General features: G+C 38.9%; 1 pseudogene; it reads right to left on the minus strand.

Moving 5' to 3' along the window:
• Positions 1–7,908: 7,908 nt before the first annotated feature.
• LOC102871717 lies at positions 7,909–9,741 on the minus strand (annotated as a pseudogene).
• Between the last annotated feature and the right edge of the window lie 2,189 nt (positions 9,742–11,930).

An 11,930-nucleotide genomic window follows, 5' to 3' on the forward strand; every position in this document is an offset into this window, starting at 1 on the left:
GATAGTGTCTGAGGCAGTGAATTGAAATGAGGGGAAGATGATAAGGATGGTGCAGTATAGGATACAGTTCAGATCTGTTGTTCACAGGGCTGCCATGAGTCATAGTCGATGACATGGAACAACTCCAAGTGAGAAAGGTGGGTCATCTCCTCCCTTGTGACTTAATGCCTTTGAAAACTCACTGGAGGGTTGACAATAAGTGGGTTCCTACTCAACAGTACATACCAACACAAGCAGTAGAGAAGGAGCCCTAGTGGGGAGGTGGTTAAAGAGTTAGCTGCCAACAGAAAGGTTGGCATTTTAAACCCACCAGCAGCTCCATGTGCAAAAAGACTTGGCAGTCTGCTTCCACAAAGATTGTTGCTGGCTCCCGCCAAGTTGACTATGACTGATAGCAACCCTACGAACAGTAGATGAAGACGTTGCCCTATTCCACGTCATCGCTGCCTTGCTCAGACCCGTCACTGCAGTCACTGCAGCTCATCACATTGAGGGTTGTTGTCTCTTTTGTCACCCCTCCCACCTTTCCCAGCATGTCTCTTTCCAAGCACTGGCTTCTCCTGACAACACACCCAAAGTATATGACAAAGTTTCACCATCCTTGCCTCTTGGGAACATGCTGGTTGTACTTACTCCAAGACAAAATTTTTGTTCTTTTGACCAAACCTGGGGTATTCAGCACTCTTCTCCCACACAGCAAGTCAAAGACATTGATTCATATTCTGTCTTCCTTACTCATTATCCAACTTTCAGATGCTTAGGAAACAATTGAAAATATGATGCCTTGGAATAGACACACCTTGGTCTTTACACACCTTGGTCTTTGGCACTTTAAAGAGGTCCTTGACAGCAAATTTTTGCAATGTAGTACAGCTTAGAATGCTTTTCGAGGGCAGTTCTATTCTATTTTATAGGTTTACCGTGAATCTGAAATAGCTGTAAGGCACACAATAGCCATACAAGCATCAAGAACTATGTTACCAGAGAAGCTGCCAGGTTTGATGTGTCTCAGTACAGTTGTTGTTGTTGTTATGTGCCGTCGAGTCGTTTGCGACTCATAGCGACCCTATGTACAGTAGCATAAGAATTTTTTTTCATCTTTAAATACACTGAAATTTTAGATGTAGATACTTGTAAAAAAAAGAGTATGTTTTCCACTTACTTGTTTACTGACTGCCACATAGAATTTTTACTTTGCGTATGTTTTTCAGATCCACTAGCTTTCTTCTGTGTCTACTTGATTGGATTAAAATCTCCCACTACTATTGCATCCATATTTTTCCACACATCTTTAATGGTTCTCATTTTATATGTCTTATTAGTAAATTTTTGTATTTGCATATTTACTCTTACATTCCTGTCACTAACTGTGTTTGTTTTCTTGTTATTATTATGTAATAATAAGAGATTAAGAGTGTTACAGCTTCAGTTTATTTGGCTACACAATCAATATTCTTGGAGTATTTTTTTGTCTGACATACTTTGGACATGTTTCAAGGAGGGACCAGTCCTTAGAGAGGGACGTCATGCTTGGGAGGGTGGAGTGACAGGGCAAGAGAGGAAGACCCTAAATGAGATGGATTGATTCAGTGATTGGGGTAATGGGGGTAGGTGTGTTGGAGACAATAAGATTGGCACAAAATAGGGCTGTTGTACATAGGGTCGCTGAGTCACAGGCAACTCAACGGCACATAACAACAACAACAATAGTACTTTTTAGTATTATTCTTAATTTTAATTTGTTATTATCATTTTATAAGACAAAGATTCTCACCACTGGACCAATCGGTAGCATCAGGATAGATGGCGAAGAGATTAAGATTGTTCACAGCTTCAGTTTGCTTGGCTCCACGGTCAGCACTCTTGGCACCAGCAGCCAGGAAATAAAAAAATGTATTGCGATGGGAAAGTCTGCTGTTAGGGACCTTTCTAAAGTACTCAAGAGCAACGGTGTCTCTCTGGAGACTAGGGTCCACCTGATACAGGCCATGGTCTTTGCAATCACTTGTTATGCGTCAGAGAGTTGGACAATGACTAGGGAGGATAGAAGGAGAATTGACGCCTTTGAGCTGTGGTGCTGGAGAAGAGTACTGAATGTTCCATGGACTGCCAAGAAAACAAACAGATCCATCCTGGAGAGGGTTAAACCAGGCTACTCCTTAGAGGCAAGGATTCTGGGGCTCTGTCTTACATACTTTGAACACGTTGTAAGGAGAGATAGGTCCTTGGAGAGGGACATCATGCTTGGGAGGGTAGAGGGACAGCGCAGGAGGGGAAGACCCTTTATGAGGTGGATTGATTCAGTGACTGGGGTAATTGGGATGGGTGTGTCAGAGGCAATGAGATTGGCACAGAACAGAGCAGGGTTTAGGGCTATTGTACATAGGGTCGCTATGAGTCACAAACGACTCGACGGCACATAACAACAACTTTTCACCTTAATTCTTTTTGAAATGAATGCTATAATTGTGATTTTTCTTATTTAACTAGGGAAAGATTGTTACTCAGATCCCAGCCATCCATATGGTTATTGTAGTAGACATGTACTACTTAGTAAACGTAACTATTTAATTTATTTAAGGGAGCTCTGGTGGCATAGTCCATTGGTAGTTGTGCTGCTAACATAAAGATAACACATTCCAGACCGCACCACTCCCAATGCAGTCAGTTTGATTCCTGTGTATTCCATCAAGTGAAGTCAATGCATGCTTTTAAAAAGATATGTGTGATTAATAAAGCATTGGTCATATTTAAAAAAAAAAACAAACCACAGAAAATGAGTTACCATGTGATCTCCTGAATAGTTTCTGTCACTAAAGTCATATTTTCCAACCCTGATTTTTAATCTTCCAATTTTTCCCATTCTAATCACCAGTTATTATCAATACAACTTGATTGTGGTTTCACAATGTTGTATTTGGTAGAAGTCTTCAATTGTTTATCTTTGACTTTTGTTGCTGGTGCATAAATTTGAATAGCCTCCACCTTAATAGGTCCTCCTTATATGCATATAGATATTATTACTTTCTGGCTTAGAGTCCAGGGTAGATCTTGATTTTGAAGTGTTCTTTCTGGTGATAAATCCTTTTCAATCTGTCATTACCAGCGTAGTCTCTACATTCATTCCATTCAGAAAGGCTAATACTAATTTGTTTGAGCTCACTAGTACCTAAAACAATGACCTTTATGCATTACATTTCATTTTTTTTACAATTCTCACTATTCCTAGATTCCTATTTTGTACATTTCACGTTCTCATTAGTAAGGGATGTTTGCAGCAGTTTCTTGTTTGAGTTTGGCAACACCAGCAAATGAAGATCATGAGAACGTTACTAAATCCAGGTAAGTACGTCGTCTTGACTTTGGGGCGGCTGCTGTTCCTTAGTGGTAACTTGAGTGCCTTCCAATGTGAGGGTCTCATCTTCTGGGACGATATTGAATAATATTGTGCTCCTATTCCTAAGGTTTTCATTGGCAAATCATTTGTGAATTTCCTGTTTTGTAGTCTTAGTCTGCAAGTTCCACTGAAACCTCTTTACCATAGGTGGCCTGCTGGTATTTGAAATGCCACTGATACAGTTTCCAGCATCACAGCAACACGTAGGACAGGTAAGCCATCGCAGTGCTACAAACTGGTAGAGAAATGATGCTAGAAAATCTAGGAAAGGGCAATAACTGTAATGTTATTATGTGCCATCAAGTCAGAAGCTGGCTTATAGCTGATCTTCCAAAGGGAATAAGATAGGTCATGTGATGGTCCTTTCACAAAAGGGCACATGTAATTAAGTAACGGATACCACCTTTTCAGGGAGCTCTAGTGGCCTGGTGGCAAGAAGCTGCACTGCAATCTTAAAGGCATGTGGTTCAAGGCCACCAGCTGCTCTGTGGGAGAAGGATGGGCAGTCTCCTCTCATGTGATTACTGCCTCTAAAAACCCGCTGGAGGGTCAGCTATGGGTTGGTTCTGACTCAGTGATACACAACAACAAGAAAAGTATAATATCTGTGAAATGACAGAGCAGAATGACATATGCATTTCTTGTTAGACCTCTTGTTAACATTGGCATGGCATGGCATGGTATGGAACAGAGAGGAACCATAGGTTCCTACTGATTGATCTGGCGTCAAGGGTGAATTATGGCAGCCGCATGAGTATAAGGCAGAACTTCTCCAGAGAGTTTTCAGTGTTGTGACTTTTCAGAAGCAGATTACCGAGCTGGCTTCTGATGTACCTCAGAGGGCTTTTGTACTTCTGATCTTTCATTTAGGAATTGGCTCAACCCTTAAAGCCATCTGTGGACTTCCACTGTTGTTGTTAAGTGCCGTCGAGTGTGACTCATAGCGACACTGCAAACAACAGATCTGAACCCTGTCCTATCCTGTGCCATCATCGCCTCTGACGTACTTGAGCCCATTGATGCAGTTACTGTGTCAGTCCATCTTGTTGAAGGTCTTCCTCTCCTTTGCTGACTCTTATAAATACGTGGATCAGGTCAGAAGCCAATGATAGAGCCACTGGCACTACGTAATCCTTTAATATATTTTTTGAGGACTTTCTCTTTTAGTTAAGACACTTTTCTCTCACTCCATACACAAAACCCAACTCAAGGTGGATGAAGAATCTAGGACTAAAACCAACGACTATAAACTTCATTAGAGAAAAGCTTGGAAGAACTCTAGAAGCTCTAATCCACAACATAAACAGTCTTCCAAGCATCCTGAAAAACCTATAACCAGGAGAGGGTTAAATAGATTAATGGAACCTTTAAGAATCAAATCCCTGTGCACATCCAAAAGTTTTTCCAACAGAGTGAAAAGAGAAGCCACATACTGGGGAAAAAATATTTGGTAATGACATATCTGATAAGGGACTTATATCTAGATAAAGATAAAGGTAAATAATCCAATAGAAAAATGGGCACAGGATATGAACAGACACTTCACCAAAGAAGGCATTCAGATGACGAACAAACACATGAAGAAATGTTCAAAATCCCTAGCTCTAAGAGAGATGCAAATTAAAACAACTATGAGATATCATCTCACCCCAGTAAGAATAGCAAAATTTAACAGAACAGAAAGCAACAAATGCTGGCAAGGTTGGGGAGAAACTGGACCCTTATTCACTGTTGGTGGGAGTGTAAAATTGTACCACCGCTATGGAAGGCAGTATGGTGCTTTCTCACAAAAATTGGAAGTACAGAAATACCATTTGACCAAGCAATTCCACTACTGGGAATATATTCTAAAGAAACTAGAGCTGCCACCCAGGCAGATATTTGTACACCCATGTTTATTGCTGCTTTGTTCACAATAGCAAAGAGTTGGAAACAACCGAAGTTCCCCTCAACAAATGAATGGATAGAGAAGCTATGGTATATTCACACAATGGAATACCATGCTGTATTGCAAAACAAGGAACTCATGAAATATTATATAAAATGCGTGACCTTGGAGGACATTATGCTGAGTGAAATATCTTAGTCACAAAAGAACAAATACTGCATAGTGCCACTGTTGTAAAGTGAGACTGACTTGGGGGGGCGGGACTAAGAGAGAATAAATAATGTATGTTGTTGTTGTTAAGTTCAGTCGAGTTGTAGATGACTCATAGCGACCCTATAAACAAAAGATCTGAGCACTTGTATAACTTTCATCGTACCTCCAGGTTCATAAGGTTTTCAGGGACAAGCTGTTTCAGAAGTGGAGGCCACTCCTGCTTCCAAGCTTGTTTTAATGGGGGAGCTCCACCAAACACTGTCCACCATGGGCAACCATTATCGTATTTGACGCATCAGTGTCCCAGTTTTTAGCACCACAGCAACCAGTAGTTACCTTTCTACAGAAAATGGACAGACCAGTGCTATACCACTTAGAAGAATGTTTGACAAAATCAATTAAAACCAGACCTGAGGGCTTCAGGTAGCATCACTTTCTGTCCACTAGGCCACCTGAGCTCTCTCTATGAATAATGCATACTGCATTGAAATAGATGAGGGAGAGAGCTGTTTAGGAGGAATATATGATTAGGTATTATTTTCATGACAAGAGTACAGAATGAAAGCTGTAGAGTGGAGTGGCCTGGGGTGGGGAAGATTGTATAACAATGAAAGAACTATTTTTTTTTTTTTAATTTTTTGAAGAGAAAAGCGAACTGGAGGGGAGGTGTGGGCAGGGATGAAAGTGTGCAACAATGAATGAACGGAAATCCAAAGTCTCTGTAAACTTTCATTAAAATAAAATAAAATAAAATGGTAAAAAAAAAGAGAGAGAAATGGCGTTATCTCTAGGCATTATCTCCCAGAAGTCAGTTAATTTGCATCCATAATACTTATCTATAGATAGGAAAGGGAGATAGCGTTTAACCTGTATATAATCCTTGCCTCAAAAAAGTTAAACATCAGTTAAGACTTCTGGTTGTGGACTGTACCATTTGACCAACAGTGTTGGCAATTGTAAGGTGTTTTTATGGATACATAACTAGGAACAAAGAATGCTATGTACAGAATACAAAGATTTCTTTTTCTGTTTCTCCGTTTTTTTTCTTTCTCTTTCTGTTGTTCATGTTTCAAGCACTAATACACACTTTTAGAATCAGAAACTTTAAATAGAAATCACATCAGATTATTTTAATGGCATTATCCAGAGTTCAAGGTTTGCTGTGAGTTTCAGGTGAGCTCCCTGTCCCCAGAGTCTGTTCTCTGAGTACTCCCTAGATTTGTAGCCAGCTTCTACTTCAGCTCTCCTGGTGGTGCCCCTGCCATCATGTTAGACCCACAGGGTACAAAAGGACCCCAGGAGAGCCAGAGACAGCAATCCACTTCGGAGCAGGAAGTCAGAAAAAATCACGTTCTTGAAACCCAGACCTTCAGCCCTTGAGATGGTTTTATTAATCCATGTTTGATAGTACATCACATTTGTGTAGATTCCAGGAAAACGATTTTTACATCCCACTTTCCTGCTTGCCACTCCTATCTGGATCCACATGTCTTCAAAATAACATACCATAGGCCCACCGAGAAAGCCCTGAGGAAGAAAGCAAGCTCATGAGTTTGGTGAAAAGGGATCTCAAAGCAGAAGCAGATCATAAAGGATAGAGATTTCTTTGGAACCAGGACATGAAGCTCGTGAAGATAAGAAACTCTCATAGAAGCTGGACTGCCCATTGCATTATGGGGCAAATATAAAATCATACCTTAAAGTGGGGAGATAACTTACTAGTGATTTCAGAATATTCTCCATGATAAAACTTTTGCTGGTACATGGTAATAATAATAATAATAATAATATGATGACTTTCTAATTAAAGCTAAGTCTATTCAGTTGGATAAAAAATTATTCTGTTGAAAGGAATGCTTTTGTTTTTCTGTTCTTAAGCTCTTTCTGACTCTGTAATGCTAAGAAAAACGTAAAAATAATAAAATTATGACAGAAATTCCTCTGTTTTTCAACCTGTTCTTTCCATTGTTACCCCTTTGTTGGAATGACTTGTAAACTATATGCCAAAAAATCATACCAGCTCACCGAGTATTACAATCAGTGATGTAAATTCTGGGATGATGGAATCTAATGCATCTAAAATATATGATTTAATGGTTTGGGATTGTTGTTTTTTATTACTCGGAACAAAAGGGGTTATTATTGAATATTCATTTAAATTTCACCCTTCATTATCAAATAAAAACACTATCTTTTTTATAGCTAGGGATGCAAAGCCATGATTATCTTTGTTGGAATAATAATTTTCTTCTCTCTGAAAGTCCATCTCTGAAGTTAGGGACTGGGAGACAGCAGGAGGCTGGAACAAAGCTCGCTGTCAGTCACCACCATCATTACAGCCACAGTTCCAGAAAGGGGAGGTAACAAGCAGTTCATTCTTTATTCTGTCTTCATGATTGTGTCATTCTTGTTAACAGCTGGTTTTAAATATTATGGTTAAACTCTCAAGGTCTTCATTCTTTAAATGTAGCTCTTCAAGCAGGGTTGAAATAAACTGTGTAAACACCACATTTCCCTGAGAATGCTCCTGAATTCCAAGAATTGGGGCCAGTAGTGACAGCAACACCATAGCAATTAAAGTCCATTCTGCAGGTATGTGTATAATATTTCTACTTGTTAACCTGAAAGTTCGAATAAGATTTTTTAATTGTGTATAAATGTCTCCCAGTGTAATCTGAAGAGGCCCCACAAGTCCAGGCAATACTTTACTCAACTTTTCAAGCACAATGCATTTTCTTATTTGGTTCTGAGAAATTGAATATATCAGTGGAAAGGTGGGATCATGCTCTTCTAAGTCTTGTGATTTGATAGATTCTTCATTCAAAACATATTGTCCTCTATAGAACTCTCTGATCCTTAGATTTAATGTTTCTGTTTCTTTTTTAAAGTTCTCATAACTAGGCAATGGTTTAATGGCTGTATCTGAACCTCTGAAAGGCAATGACTCATCCAAGCTGTTCTGAAAGTCCCTCAAGGCGAAAGAATGACTGACTAGGTCTGATTTAAAGTCATCTTCATCAAGTTCTTTTGCTTCAATCAAAGGAGCTGGAGCGGCTTTCAGGCACACAGTAGCATAATTCTGACCATACAGAAATGTCAAAGTTTCTTCTGTCTTCCATTCATTCAAAGTCTCCTTTAGGACTGCAAGTAAGTTAGCTTTTGCAACTTCAGGACCCATTTGCACTGAACTAGAGGCTGACCTTGTTTGGTTTGATTTGGCAAATTTCCCCTTAACATGTTCTGCACTTTTCTTACTTATGCCTAGTAGTGTTATTTCTGAGCTACTGTATTTGTTTACAGAATTTTCTGAAGCTTGTACATTTTCTTGCAAAGGACCATTTGAAGAAATCTGAGTATTGACATTCTCATGTGAAGGAGGTGCATAAACAGCAACTTTATCCTGACTAATCTGCAATTGTCTAACTGCTCAATGACATCTACTATTGTTTGTTCTTTGTTTTTGTGTTTGGAGTTAACTTTATGATCAGCTTTCTTTTTCATTATGCTTTTTTTAGGGGGCAGCGGTGGCCTTAAACTTATTACATTTGGTTTGTTTCCTGGAAGAATGGAGGAAACAAAGGCTTGCTCATTATCACTTCTACTTTCAGTATGAGTACTGGAAGAGCTAGATTCATACTGCTTTTCAGGATAACCAGGATTGTTGATATCTGACGTTTTAATGGCCTGACTACATAACTGTACTTCTTCTCCAGAATGGCCACTTTGCCCTTCTTTTAGCAGCTGAAAAGCAGGGTAACTTTCTTCTTCTCGAACCCATACTGGAGTTTTGGGGATTTGTGCTTGGAAATATTGAGATGCTTTATAACAAAAAATTGTTGCAAGAACACTTTCTCTCAGTAATATCATAGACTTTATTGGTTTTGGTAGAAATTTTGTATTTCTGTTTTGGAACAGTTCACAGCTTCTTCTGACACAAGGGATAACCACAGAGTTTGCTAATAGAACGTTCATCCATGACATCATTGTAGTGAGCTGTTGTGATGAACTTCCCACAGTCCATTAGGAATTCCGTAGTATTCTCTTCTAAAAGTTGTTCAACAATTCGCAGGGCTTTTCTCTCTAATTCAATCTTCTCTTTCACTGCTGCTTCTAGTTCTGCTCTCCTCTTGAAAGCATCTTCTTGTTTTGAAGCACTTGTTTGTTTAGTACCTGAGGCTTTACGGGAGGCTCTGGAACCCCGAGCCTTGTGGCTGAGAGTCACTTCCCTAACCCCGTCAGACATAGCAGTGCATCGTCAGACTCGGGTTTTTTGGTGTTTGTTTTTTTTTTTTACAACCATTATCCCTCAATTTTAGAACACCTTCATAAGCCCCTAGAAGTAACACTGGGCCCGTCAACAGTCACTCCTACTTCTCAACTGTGTCAGCCTGATAATCAACTGGTTTTGTAGATTTTCTTATTCTGTAAATTTATTTAAATGGTATAGTCATTTGTGTTGTCATCATTAGCATGTTTTTAAGTTTTACCATGTTGTTGCGTGTATCACTGCTACATGATTTTTTTTCGGGATGAATAATATTACAGTGGATGAATATACTACAAACGGTTTACCAGTTGACCAGTTAATGACTGTTTCCACATTGTTCTTATATACCATCAATTTCACTATAGCTCTTAGCAGTTCTGTGAACATCACATATCACAATCTTGCCCTATCCTTGTGCTGTCATCACGATCTCCAATGCTCAAGTTCACTGTTGCAGTCACTGTGACAGTCCATCTTGTTGAGGGTCTTCTACTCTTGCTGGCTCTCTGTTTTTCCCAGCAGGATGTCTTTTTATGACTTTCTCTTCCTGACAACATGCCCAGAGTATGTGAGATGAAATTTCACCACCCTTGCCTCAAAAGAGTCCCCTTGTTGCACTTCCTCAAAGATAAATTGCTATATTCAATACTCTTCAACAACATGATAATTCAAAGACATCTTCCTCAGTCATCTTTATTCGCTGTCCAATTTTCAGAAGCATGTACTATGGCTTGGATCAGGAGCACATTAGTCTTTAAACTGACATTCTCAGTCTTTTTCTTGCATCTCAACATCAAGAAAACAAAAATCTTCACCACTGGACCAGTAAGAAACATAATGATGTGGGATCTTGTTTTGGTTTGTCCTTTTTTTTTGTTTTCAACTTTTGCATTCCAGTCATCAACCATTATTGATGTTTCTTGATAGCATGTTTGAATGATTTCAGACTGCAAAAATGGATAGAAATCCTCAATCTCTTAATCTTTGGCATTATTGGTTTATATATTTAGTAATGATTGTATTAACAGATCTTCCTTGTATGTTATCACTCATAGAATAATCCTTCAGATTAGAACTTGAAATGTTCTTGAAATGTTTTCCTGATGAATGTGAGACCATTCTTTTTGTTTTTTTAAATAATTTTAATGAGCATTTACAGAGATTTTGGATTTCCATTCATTCATTCATTGCTGCACTTCTCTCCCCGCCCAGCCCTCCCCCCCCAGACCATTCTTATCTTAGAGTATATAATCATCTGATTAAAAATGGCCAGTATCAGTCCATCTCAGATCACTAATGTCTAAGGTTGTCATTCAAGCTTTATACATTCCATTTAATTTTTTACAATTTCCACTTTTCATAGATTCATTGTACTTCATACATATGTTCTAATTATCAACAGATGTTTGAAGCTACTTCTCATTTTGAGGGTTGCCACATCAGCAGATGAAGGTCTTGAAAGCTTTACTGCATCCAGGTCATTAAGGTAGAAGTTCTAGTGGCCTAGGGGGTAAGGAGTTGCACTGCCAACCCAAAAGCACTTGGTTCAAATCCATCAGTTGCTCTGCAAGAGAAAAATAGGCAGTCTCCTTCCATGTGATTAACTGGAGGGTCAGCTCCAGTTGGAAATTAGTTCCAGCTTGACAGCACACAGCACAATAGCTACTTTAAGAAGGCACCTTTCAACTTGAGAGGCATCTATCTATCTATCTATCATCTATCTATCTATCTATCGAGAATAGGGAGAGAGAGAGTATCTGCGTGCCAATTTCTGTAAAGAAACTAGCTGAGATTTTGCCAGGAATTCTGTTGAATCTGTAGATCAATTGAAGAACTGTTTCCATGTTAATAATATTAAGTCTTCTGAGCCAGGAACATGAGCTGTCTGTTTCCTTATGTCATATTTCATTTCCTTCAGCAATGTTTTACAGTTTTTAGTGTTTAAGTTTAGCATTTCTTTTGTTAAGCTTCTTATATATTTTATTCTTGTTGCTAATATTGTAGATGGAATTGTTCAATTTCCTTTTTAGACTGTGCACAAGTGTATAGAACTATAATTGCTTTCTGTATATTGTTCTTACATCCTACAACCTTGCTGAGCAAGATTATTAGTTCTCAAAGGTATTTTTGAGAGTGTGGGGGTTTTTTTGAGATTACCTAAATGC

Source organism: Elephantulus edwardii, unplaced genomic scaffold, assembly GCF_000299155.1.
Source record: "Elephantulus edwardii isolate Elephantulus edwardi_28Jun2011 unplaced genomic scaffold, EleEdw1.0 scaffold00034, whole genome shotgun sequence".
Lineage (NCBI taxonomy): Eukaryota > Metazoa > Chordata > Mammalia > Macroscelidea > Macroscelididae > Elephantulus > Elephantulus edwardii.